This window comes from Eschrichtius robustus, chromosome 2 (assembly GCF_028021215.1).
Source record: "Eschrichtius robustus isolate mEscRob2 chromosome 2, mEscRob2.pri, whole genome shotgun sequence".
In the NCBI taxonomy this organism is placed as follows: Eukaryota; Metazoa; Chordata; class Mammalia; order Artiodactyla; family Eschrichtiidae; genus Eschrichtius; species Eschrichtius robustus.
Genome location: NC_090825.1, coordinates 159,220,628 through 159,233,044, shown reverse-complemented (window position 1 = coordinate 159,233,044; position 12,417 = coordinate 159,220,628). Strand labels below are relative to the sequence as shown.

Below are 12,417 nucleotides of genomic sequence, written 5' to 3'. Positions count from 1 at the left end.
AGTGGCTAATAATCCTATCAGAAAACACTAAGGGAGGATTTCATCTTCCTCATTGTTTTTTACCATGCTTAAGCTAATATACATCTTGTGATAATCATAAAGTTTATGAAAAATTTTACCCAAGTCAAGGTCAAAGTGAGCAGCTTATCAATTATGGGAGGGTCTGGGCTTTATGCACAGGGGATTTGAGTTCACCACAGCAGAGATTTCAAAAGCATCCCAACATAGCAACCTACATGCCCATCGACAACTGGTGAATGGATAAAGAAGATGTGGTAGCATATATATACAATGCAATATTACTCAGCCATATAAAAGAGTAAAATCTTGCCATTCGCAGCAACATGGATGGGCCTGGAGTGTATTATACTAAGTGAAATAAGTCAGACAGAGAAAGACAAATACTGTATCTTTTTGCTTATTTGTGGAATCTAAAAAACAAAACAAATACAACAAAATAGAAACAGACTCACAGATACAGAGAACAAACTAGTGGTTACCAGAGGGGAAGGGGGGAGGGGCAAAATAGGTGAAGGGGATTAAGAGGTACAAACTGCCAATTATAAAATAGATAAGTTACAGGGCTGTGATGTACAGCACAAGGAATATAGTCAATATTTTATAAACATTGTATGGTGTATAATCTACAAAAATATCAAATTGCTATGTTGTACACATGAAATTAATATAATATTGTAAGTCAACTATACTTCAATTTTAAAAGAAAGCATCCCGGGACTTCCCTGGTGGTCCAGTGGTTAAGAATCCACTTTTTGTTCAAATCTTGCCATCAACTTCCCTTTGCACCAGAAAGCCACCCCCATATCCACCCCCATATAGACTACCTAGAAGGAGACAGACCCTGGAATCTGTATGGTTGGAGGACAGCCCCCATTCTCTGTGCCACACTTGCAGAGACCAGAAAATACCCATTTCTTTTTTTGTTGTTGTGGGTGGTTTGCTTTTGTTTTGCTTTTTAATCTAGACCACTACAAATGTTATAGGGAACACAATCTAGCTAATAGCAATTAGTTTTAAAAGTCAGTGAGTTCAAGGTCTGAGGCCAAGTCCCTCATGTGTAGTTGTGGAAATGGCCTGCATCTCTCTGCGAGGCATACCTGTGAGGCCCTCCAAATCCTCAGCAAGCTCCAGTGGACTTTTAGGTTAGAATTGTTGACATGATGAGGTAATGTGACACTCTCTGAAATGAGATAAAGGTGGCCTCATTCATTGTTTTGAAGCCTTCCAGTGGTAATAAAAGCTACTATTTATTGGGTACTCCTTATGTATCAAATATCAATACCATATACTATACCAGATACTGACATTATCTTGTTTATTCTCAGCAGCCATGTAAGGTAGGCAGGTATTAAAAGTTCTACTTTAGAGATGTGCAAACCAGGGCTCAGAGAGGTTCAGTGACTTGCCAGTGGTCGCAGTGAATTAATGGTGGAGGTGGGACTCACACCTCATGTGGCTGAGGCCGAAGTTCCAGTCCTGTGACCCTGGCCCACCTAGCCCCAGCAATTTCTCCTCTTCTGGGTGGAGAAAAAGGGCCCTCTCCTGGGCCCTTTTGTTTCTGCCTCCCCCACTTCCCACCTTGGCTTCATTTCCATGAAATGCAAGATGCATTAATTATATGCTAATGAGTCTTCTGCAGCAGAAAGTGAGAGGGGGATGTGACAATGTGCTAGGACAGTCTCGTCTCCCTGATCTTGGAGAGGCAGCAGTGAGCAGTGGCGTGAAGCGAGATCTTAATTCCCTGCCCAGGAATTGAACCTGGGCAGCCTGGATGAAAACCAGGAATCCTAGCCACCAGACCCCCTGGCTCTTGCCCGCATTGAAAAATACATTTCTCACGGAGGCAAAAACTGTAAAAACAGGTACAAACTTTATTGTTAGAGACATAGCACAACAAGTGGGAGAGCACATAGAGAAACAGTTTGTTTAGTGAAGATAGAGGCAAGGCAGAGATACGCACCTGCAGAGAAAGGGTGTGGGCATCCTCACTAGTGAGGAGGAGTGCAGTTAAGAGGTGGTGAAGTCATTTCCGTAGGGCAGTTCTTCCGGGTCTTTGTTTACCTTTGGCCAATTATCTCGTTTCCTTTTCCACACCTGACCTGCCCTAGGGCCCTCCCCAACATGCGTGCGCAACTTTTTTCCAAGATGGATTCCAGCCCAGAGGCCTATGGGACGGCCTTAGCATCACATATTATGGGGTGGTGCCCCCTCTTTTTGACCCCCAAGGAGCCTTTCTGCGCATGTGCAGTGTCTCCCTTTCCCCAAGGATGGGAAATATGTGACCTCTTGATCCTTTACTCAAACAAGGGTTTAGCCCCTCTCTGTTCCTGCCATAAAAGTGTCCCATGTCCAGTTATCTACCCTATTCCTGTTGTTTCTTATATCGAAGTGCAGATCCCGAAATATAGGAGTCTGGTCATAAATATGTACTCTGGAGCCCATGTGTCTCTTGCCTCAGGAAATGTAAACGGGCCTGGTAATGAATGTCCGGCCTGGAGCCCATCTTCGTCTCACCCCAGAAAGTGTGAACAGGAGGCCAGTTGTAAATGTCTAGCTTGGGGCCCACCCATCTGCTGCCTCATCCCATGCTGAGGTGAGATTCTAGAACACTACACAGAAAGGGTAGTTCTGGTTGGGCAAAAATTTATGTCAATTAGGCCTTGTGGTTTTGCCAGCTGTCAGGGTGAAAAGAAAATATTCCCTGGGACAGGGACACGGTTCCCGAACCTCCTTCTCCAATTTCCCGAGAGTAGAACTGACCCTCCTCCTGTGTTGTAGCCCCCAGGACTGTCTGAGGTCTAAAGCCCCTGCAGTGAGGACATAGGGTGGGTCATAACTGTGAGGGAGGAAAAGTCACCTCAGGAGGCAGGTCAGCCCGCAAAGCACTTTGGACTTCCCGTCTCCTTACATTCAGAATTTTCACAGCATGTTCCACCGACTGCAAGCCTCGTAGGAATTGAGCATCTCTGAGTCTCTCTAGGCTTCCTCCTGTCCTGGCAGAGGGGCTTCCCAGGAAATACCTGCTGTTGGGCCTGTGAACTGGGCTCTGCTCCAGCGATCTCCCAGATGGGAGGGAACCGTCATTTCAGAACCTTCTCTTTGAGGCTCTGGGCTAATTAGGAAAAGGGAAACGGGCTGCCCAGAACAGGTGCTGCTCTTCAGGGGACTGTGATGGTTGTTCTTAAAAAGGAAATTGGTACAAATGAGCTTAAATTAAGCAGAATTAAGGCTGGCAGGGAGCATGGCAGCTGCTGGCAGACAGGTAAACAGGGTGGAAAGGGCCAGTGAACAAAGATGGAGCCCAGGTGTGGGGAAGAGGTGGTGCCAGTCTTCAGGGCAGGACAGAAGAGCAGGACATCAGCCTTTAGGGCAGAGGAGGCCTGAACAACAATGGCTGAAGCTGGGGGCTGGAACCTGCACCAGAGAACTTCAATTCCATAAAAACTGAGTGCCTACAAGGCAGCAGGCAGTGTCCTAGGCACTGAGGCTATAGCAGTGATACCCCAGCTCTGAGCCTGGGGTATCCAATGTTCTAGAGGGATGGGGGAGGGGGGGAGAGACAATAAATATGATTTCAGTTAATGGTAATAGCTGTGAGAGCAGTAAAACAGGGTGATGTGTATACGTGTGCACACGTGTGAACTCTGGAATGGGTAGTCAGGGAGGCCCCTATGAAGTGGGGGACACTGGGGATGGTCATCAAGGACAAACTTCTTCCTCCCTTCCTAGGTGAGGAAATACTCAGTGCTGCACTTTCAGACAACAAAATACCTTTCTAGTAAATAAAACAATACTTCTTTCTAATCCAGTATCACAGCCTGGGGAGTCCACAACTAAACCTTATTTGTGGGTGAGGGGGCATGGCTCATACCGATGCAATAGCAGAGGCAGTTCTCAATTCTGTCAGCCTGAAGGGCAGGGGAGGATTCTATCACTTATTGAGCAACTACTACATTGCTCATTTGTAACTTATCTTTAATTTTTTTTTCCCTTTGGAAATATTTTAGATTTACAGGAAAATTATAAAGATGTTACAGAAAGTTCCTGTATACCCCTCACCCACCTTCCCCAAAGGTTAACATCTTACATAACCATGGTGCGTTGATCAAAACTAAGAAGTTGACAGTAGTACAATACTCATAACTAAATGCTATAGACTGAATGTTTGTGCCCCTCTCCCCCCGAATTCATATATTGAAATCCTAACCCCCAATGTGATGGTATTAGGAGATGAGGGCTTTTGGGAGGTGAATAGGTCATGAGGGTGGAACCCTGAATAATGGGATTAGTGACCTTATAAAAGAGGCCCCAGAGAGCTCCCTTGCCCCTTCTGACATGTGTGGACACAGCAACAAGATAGCCATCCATGAACCAGGAAGAGGGCCCTCACCAGACACCAGATCTGCTGGCACCTTGATCTTGATCTTCCCAGCTTCTAGAACTGTGAGAAATAAATGTTTGTTGGTTAAGCTTATGATGCTTTTGTTAAAGCAGCCCAAACAGACTAAGATACTAAATTCCTGAAAGAAATTTGGATTTCATGTTACTTATCTTTTAATATGTTATTTAATCATCCAACCACTCTGGCCAAACTGAAGTTCCGAGACATTGTGACTTGAATGAGATGATACAGCAGGTAAGTGGGGGAAATTCAGGTTGCAGTCCAGGTCTGTCTGACTCTGAAATGTGTGCTCTTTCTAGATGATGCTGTCTCTTTGAAGGAGGAGGTCAGTGTGTTAGTCTAGGTCCTTGGAGAAGTGGACGCCAAGACATGATTAACCACGTGATTAACCATGCAATTAGTTTACTGGGGGAAATGCCTGAAATAGGGAGGGAGCCAGAAGAGGTAGGGAGAGTTGTCAGATTTCCATGCGAGTCTGACCCTGAGTGAGAGGGAGAAAGATGTTTGGGTGCCAACAAAGGAGTCCTTTCTGAGTGGATGACTAGAGCAACCTGTGGGAGGTGGGCTCTCCGTAAACCATGTGATGGATTTTAAGTGTGGCAGCTGGAGCCCTCAGCCAGTTAAGGATTCTGGTAGTAGGAGTTTGAGCAAAGTACAGTTTCATAGCTGCCACAGTCAGAAATGCAGAGAAATTTTGTATTTCCTTTCAGGTCTGCTCATGGAGGAGATTGCTGATCAGAAGGGTGAGGTCCAAGGAGGTGAGCAAGTGAAGAATCCTTGCCCTACTGGATCCACCAGCTCCCTGGCAGAGCTGGTAGCTCAGAAATCCCAAAATGATGGTTAATTTTATGTGTCAACCTGATCTAGGCCACAGGGACCCTAGACATTCTGGTCAAACATTTTTCTGGGTGTGTCTGTGAGAGTGTTTTTAGATGAGATTAACAGTTGTATTGGTAGACTGAGTCAAGCAGATTGCCCTCCCTAATATGGGTGGGCCGCATCCAATCAGTTGAAGGCCTGAATCTAACAAAAATTCTCCCCCTAGTAAGAGAGAATTCCTCCTGCTTGGTTGCTTTTGAATTGGGACACCTGCTTTTTCCTGCCTGCAGACTAGAACTGAAACATTGGCTCTTCCTGGGTCTTGAGCCTGCCAGCCTTTGGACTGGAACTCCAACATTGGCTTTGCTGGTTCTCAGGCCTTCAAACTCAGAATGAAACAAAAGAATTGACTCTCCTGAGTCTCCAACTTGCTGACTCACCCTTCAGATCTTGGGACTTGCCTGCTTCCATAATTCCATGAGTCAATTCCACATATATATATCTCCTATTGATTCTGTTTCTCTGGATTAACCCAGACATTACACCTGGTTATTACACCTGATTTACTCACTCTCAAGGCTGACCACAGTATCTCATAGGGTTCCTTTTCCTCTTCTGCCATCAAACTCCACTACACACTTGAACTGTAGGCTGGATGGAGAAATGTACCCAGAAGAGCATGGGAAGGTCCAGAAGAACCAGTTCAGTCCAGAGCTAAGCCTCCAACTTACCTCTGGGTGTGTAGAAGAACTGCTCTCACACAGCCACGGCATGAGGTGATGGGACCTGTGACGTGGCATCAGGGAGTCCCTCCAACTGGCAGCTGGCTCTCTAGTGAAACTAACAAGCCCAACCAACACTGAAGAATAGACCCACCATCTCATCTCTGTATGGTTTGTGGGTTCTGGGGGATTCTGCCATCTCAAACTTGCCTGGCTGCTCTTCCTAAAGATTCCTTAACCTCTGGGAGGACTGGTACTGGCCCTGCTCCAGACCCAGTAACAAGATTTCTTCCCAAAGTGGAGTAGGCCTGTCCTGTAGCTTGGGAGCCCTTGGATAACCTGTCAGTGTCCGCAGGGCAGCCATTCCTGCTGGCCCCCAGTACTCCTTGCTTTGTATCTTGTCTGAAGCTTCTGGGCTGTCATGCAGCTTCTTTCTAGAAGCCTCCTGTGCTTGGTCCTGAAATTCTGCAACCAAACATTCACCCACATGAGTAATCCAATTAGATGGTTCTTGACTTAGCCACCTTCCCTTCCACCCTCAACCCAGGGAGGACCTCTCTGATTCAGAAGTACCTGCACTGAGGGAGCCCAGCATCCCCAGGCACCTGCTAAGTAAAGGCCTCCTCACACTCGTCCCTCCACTGCCTTGCCTGCATCCCAGCATCCTCAGAAGCCCTTTCCTCAACCCAGGGTTTTCAACAGTGGCATTATTGAACTTAAGGTTGGATAATTATTTGTTGTGGGGAGTTGTCCTATGACAACATTGCTAGCCTCTTACCAACTAGATTCCAGTTGTAACCTCAGTTGTGATGACAAAAGAGGTCTTCAGACACTGCCAAACACCCCCTGCACTAAAGTCTCTGCTTGAACTCTAGAGCCACAGTAAAACCTGGGCTGGGGCTGGGGACTGGGCAGACACGTAGAGGAAACCAGTGGGAGGAAAGTGAGTGCCTTTGAGACCACCCCTACCCCAACCTCCATGAAACAGGGCTACTTAGGCTTTTCAAAAGCTGCCTCCTCTTGGTTCCCACCACACAGTTTTGTTTCCCCCTTTTAAAAAAATAGACTATTTTGGGGACTTCCCTGGTGGTCCAGTGGTTAAGACTCCATGCTCCCAATGCAGGGGCACCGGGTTTGATCCCTGGTCAGGGAACTAGATCCCGCATGCCGCAACTAAAAAAGATCCCGCATGCTGCAAGGAAGATCCCACATGCTGCAACTAAAGATCCTGCATGCTGCAAGGAAGGTATTTCATGCAGTAGCGAAGATCCCATGTGCTGCAACTAAGACCCAGTGCAGCCAAATAAATAAATATTTTTTTAAGAATTGACTTTTTAAGAACATTTTTAGATTTACAGAAAAATTGCACAGATATTAATCAGAGTGCCCATCTACCTGCACCTATCATCAACAACTTCAATTAGTAAGGTACATTTACTACAATTAATGAACCAATACTAACACAGTATTTTTAACTAAAATAAAACTATATTTTATTCAGATTTCCTTTGTTTATAGCTAATGTCCTTTTTCTGCTCCCAGATCTCATTGAAGATACCATATTATATTTATTGTCATGTCTCTAAGGCTCCCCTTGGCTGTGACAGTTTCTCTGACTTCCCTTGTATGTGATGACCTCAACAGTTTTGAGAAGCACTGGTCAGATGTTTTGTAAGATGCCCTCTATAGGAATTTGGCTGCTGTTTTTCATATGATTAGACTGGGGTTATGGATTTGGGGGAAGAAGACCACAGACATAAAGTATCATTTTCATCACAACATATCAAGGGTACATACTATCAAGATGATTTATCACTGTTGATGTTGTCCTTGATCACCTGGCTAGGGTAGTGTTTGTCACGTTTTTCCATTGTACAGTTACTCTCCCCACCTCACCCCCTTTCCACACTGTCCTCTTTGGAAGGAAGTCACTATACGCAGTTGACAGGTAAGGAGTGGGGACTTATGCTCCCCTTCCTCGAGGGCAGAGTATTGACATAAATTATCTGGAATAATTCTGCATAAGACATTTGTCCCTTCTCCCCCACTTATTTATTGATATTTATCAGTATGGATGCATGTATATTTATTTTATGCATTGGGTTATAACCCAATATTACTTTCTCTTTCTTTTTTTTTTTTTTTTTGCTCAAATTGTTCCAGTTTTGGCCATTGAGAGCTCTTTAAGTTGGCTCCTGTGTTCCTTTGACAATATCCCCATCAATTTTTTAAAAACATTTCCTTACTTTCTGGAACTAAAAGATGCTCCAGACTCATCTTGTATATTTTCCACCCCAGTCCTTGACTCAACCATTTGTCTAAGGAGCCGTGGTTCCTTTCATTGGAGAATGGTATTTGAAACCAAGATCTGGGCACTAGTTGTGCTCATTGCCCCTGGAGTGTCATTGCTTCTAGGTCCTCTCAGCTGACAGAACAAGGAAATATATGTGTGTGTGATACACATACCTAAATATTTCTCTGTGCAATTAAGCTTAATGTAAACTCATACTGGTTTATCCAGCTCTAATCCATCATCACATGCCTCATTCTAGCCTTCTGCCCTTTGCTTATTCATGAATTCCCACTCCAACAGTAAGAAACCTGGCTCCCACCATCCATTCACCTAATTGCTCAATCCTAATATACAGAATTGTTATACCACACCCCATATCCCCATGGGAAACAACTAGAGGATAGTGCATATGTGCACTTCCTTTTGACTTTAGTCTTACAGATTCCACTCGTTTCTAGCGTTATTTAGGTTAGCACCTAATCCCCCATCCCCTTCAGTGAGGCAGTTTTTTTAGAAGATTTATTTTATTTTATTTATTTATTTATTTATGGCTGTGTTGGGTCTTCGTTTCTGCGCGAGGGCTTTCTCTAGTTGTGGCAAGTGGGGGCCACTCTTCATCGCAGTGCGCGGGCCTCTCACTATCGCGGCCTCTCTTGTTGCGGAGCACAGGCTCCAGATGCGCAGGCTCAGTAGTTGTGGCTCACGGGCCCAGTTGCTCCGCGGCATGTGGGATCTTCCCAGACCAGGGCTCGAACCCGTGTCCCCTGCATTGGCAGGCAGATTCCCAACCACTGCGCCACCAGGGAAGCCCAATGAGGCAGTTCTGTACATTGTAATGTAGTTAGATTTTCTTGTCATAGTCTGCATTCCTTCCTGGGATCCCTTTACCTACTAAATGTCTTTTTAAAATTTGCATACATTGACTCACTTTTTTTTTCTTTTTTTCTTTTTTTTGGCTGTGCCGTGTGGCTTGCGGGATCTTAGTTCCGCCACCAGGGGTCAAACCCATGCCCTCTGCAGTGAAAGTGCAGAGTCCTAACCACTGGACCGCCAGCAAATTCCCAAGGCTGATTCTTTATGCTAAAAGTTCGGTGGGTTTTGACAAATGCATAATGTCATGCACATCAACTACTCTGTGTGCACCATTACACACAGAGTAGTTTCACCACCCTAAATATCTCTTGTGCTTCATCTATTCAACATTCCTTCCCTCTCCCCAAACCTTTGGCAACCACTGTCTCTATAGTTTTACTATCTCTATAGTTTTGCCTTTTCCAGAATGTCCTATAATTGGAATCATATACTATACAGTTTTTAAAATTTGTTTTAAATTTTCTTGGCTATGTCACACATCTTATGGGATTTAAGTTCCCTGACCAGGGATCGAACCTGGGCCCTTGGCAGTGAGAGCGGAGTCCTAACCACTGGACCACCAGGGAATTCCCTATATAGCTTTTATAGACTGGCTTCTTTCACTCAGCAACATGTATTTAAGGGTCTTTTTATGACTTGGTAGCTCATTTCTTCTTAGTGCTGAATAATGTTCCATTGTATAAATGTACCACTAGTTTGTTTATCCATTCACCTATTGAAGGTAATCTTGGTCACTTCTTGTACTTAGTGATTATGAATAAATCTGCTATAAACATTCACATGCAGGTTTTTGTGAGGACAAATTTTCAAATTGATTGGGTAAATACCTAGGAGTGAGATGGCTGAATCATATGGCATGATTATGTTCAGCTTTGTATGAAACTACCATACTATCTTCCAAAGTGGATGTATCATTTTGCATTCTCACCAATGGTGAGAATGTTTCCCTTTGCTCCATATCCTCACCAGCATTTGGTATTGTCAGTTTTTCAGATTTTAGCCATTCTAGCAGGTATGTAGTGGTGTGTCATTGTTGTTTTAATTTGCAATTCCCTAGTGACAAATCATGTTGAGCATCTTTTCATATGCTTATTTGCCATCTGTATATCTTCGTCGTTGAAGTGTCTGTTCAGATCTTTTGCACATTTTTTCACTTGGATTTTTGTTGTCTTGTTGAATTTTAAGATTCTTTGTATATTTTGGGTACAAGTCCTTTATCAGATATATGTTTTACAAAGTTTTTTTTCTAGTCTGTGGCTTGTCTTTTCATTCTCTTAACAGTTGCTTTCACAGAGTAGAAGTTTTAAGTTTTAATAAAGTCTAACATCAATTATTTCTTTCATGGATCATATTTTTGGTATTGTATCTAAAAACTTACTGCCAAACCAAACATCACCTAGATTTTCTCCTATGTTTTCTTCTGCTCAAAAGGCAGATTCTGGGGGTCCAAATCCCAAGCTCCACTACTTACCAGCTTTGTGTCCTTGGGCAAGTTTCTTACCTCTCTGTGCTTCACCGTCTTCATCTATAAAACAGGTTAATAGGACTTCCCTGGTGGCACAGTGGTTAAGAATCTGCCTGCCAATGCAAGGGGACACGGGTGCGAGCCTTGGTCCGGAAAGATCCCACATGCCATGGAGCAACTAAGCCCGTGCGCCACAACTACTGAGTCTGTGCTCTAGAGCCCGCGAGCCACAACTACTGAGCCCACGTGTCTAGAGCCCGTGCTCCGCAACAAGAGAAGCCACTGCAGTGAGAAGCATGCGCACCACAACGAGGAATAGCCCCCGTTCACCGCAGCTAGAGAAAGCCCGTGTGCAGCAACAAAGACCCAACACAGCCAAAAATAATAAATAAATTTAAAAAACAGGTCAATAAATAAGGCCTAGCTCTTAGGTGAAGGCCTACATGAAATAAAGCAATGTATTAAATTTTGTATATGTGAATGATCAACAAGTGCTGGTTGTTATCATTACAACCACATTGGCCAAGCGTGTGCCAGGTGCTCCTATACCCTGGGTTCATGTCATCCACGCGCTGACCAGCAAGGCACGGACGTTTGTTCCATGCCACAGAGAAGCAGCCAAGGTGCTGAAGAGGCAGAAGAGCTGTCTGCTTCTTCCCATTACTGACCACCTCTCAGCCTTCTCCCACTCTCCCAGAGTGGCTCGGGGGAGGCCCGCGCTGGGGAGTGATGGGGGCTGAAGATTCAAGCTGCATCAGGCCTGGCCTGGGGTGCCGTCTGGTGTTTGGATGACGGAAGTGGTGGCAGTGGCCGTGGGGGAGTGTGGGACCGTAGGGTTAGAAATGCACCCCAGCCCAGGCTGAGTCGGCTGATCCTGCTTTTCTCCTGCTCATCCCAATTCCCAGTGCAGATGGAAAGGAAGGAATCCCCCATCTTTTTGGTCTTCATACCTACCAGGTGAGTACAGAGCTGGAGGCGTTGTCACATCTACTCCCACCAACTCCAAGAGGCTTCGTGTTTTCTAAGTCCAAGATGATAGTCAGGGTTGTCCAGGAGACGAGCATACAGAAGGTGCACCATTCCCCTTTCCCCTCTCCTGGGCCTCAAGTTGAGAAAGTCCCTTGAATACCCTTGCACTGTAATCAAGGTCTGTTTGCCCTTCACCATAGAGAGTAAAACTGAACTGCTGGGCGAGGTCAATTTAGGATCCCAAGGACCCTCTCTTATAAGTTTGAATAGTTACATGGAACCTGAAGCTCTTCACTCCCTCCACTCATCTTTGCTTAAACCTCTTGGTTTATGCTCAGGTTGTATAGTGCACAACCCACACAACTGCACACAGCAGCCCTAAGATCATCCTTGGAGGAGTCTTTTTGGAGCAGAGCTGCTGAATTCTACCCTCCTGAAATCGGGGACCTCAGTCCTTCCTCTTGCACTTCAGGTGTCCTATTTATTGTTAAACAAACTAACCTTAACTGGTCCCAGTCTCCTCTGACTTCTGCCCCAAATCTTTGGCAGTCAGAGGCCCTGAAGGAGTGATTTACCTTTCAGGGCCCATCACTTCCCTCTCTCACTGGCCCTGGACTTACCTCCAGATGGTTCCTCCAAGATGACTCCCCAGTTCCACCAGCTCCCTCGGCTCCCCTCCCTCACCTCTCTGTGGCATTTGGTGACCACTGGTAATCTCCCCTCGTGCTTTGGGAATACTCGAGGGGTTCTCCTACTTCTCATCTTCCTCCCACCTCAGAAACGTGGTATTCCCTCCCTGAGCCATGACCCAGTGAGTCTTTGCAGATGCAGCCTGCCTACCCTCAGTTCAGTC

At 45.3% G+C, this 12,417-nt stretch overlaps 1 long non-coding RNA gene across 1 annotated transcript in view; it reads left to right on the top strand.

Moving 5' to 3' along the window:
- Positions 1 to 11,068, top strand: part of LOC137758660 (uncharacterized) — a 44,652-nt gene extending 33,584 nt beyond the window's left edge. Inside the window, exon 2 of the long non-coding RNA XR_011073026.1 lies at positions 10,667 to 11,068. This is a non-coding gene — a long non-coding RNA (uncharacterized lncRNA). The remainder of the gene's footprint in view (positions 1 to 10,666) is intronic.
- Positions 11,069 to 12,417: the final 1,349 nt, after the last annotated feature.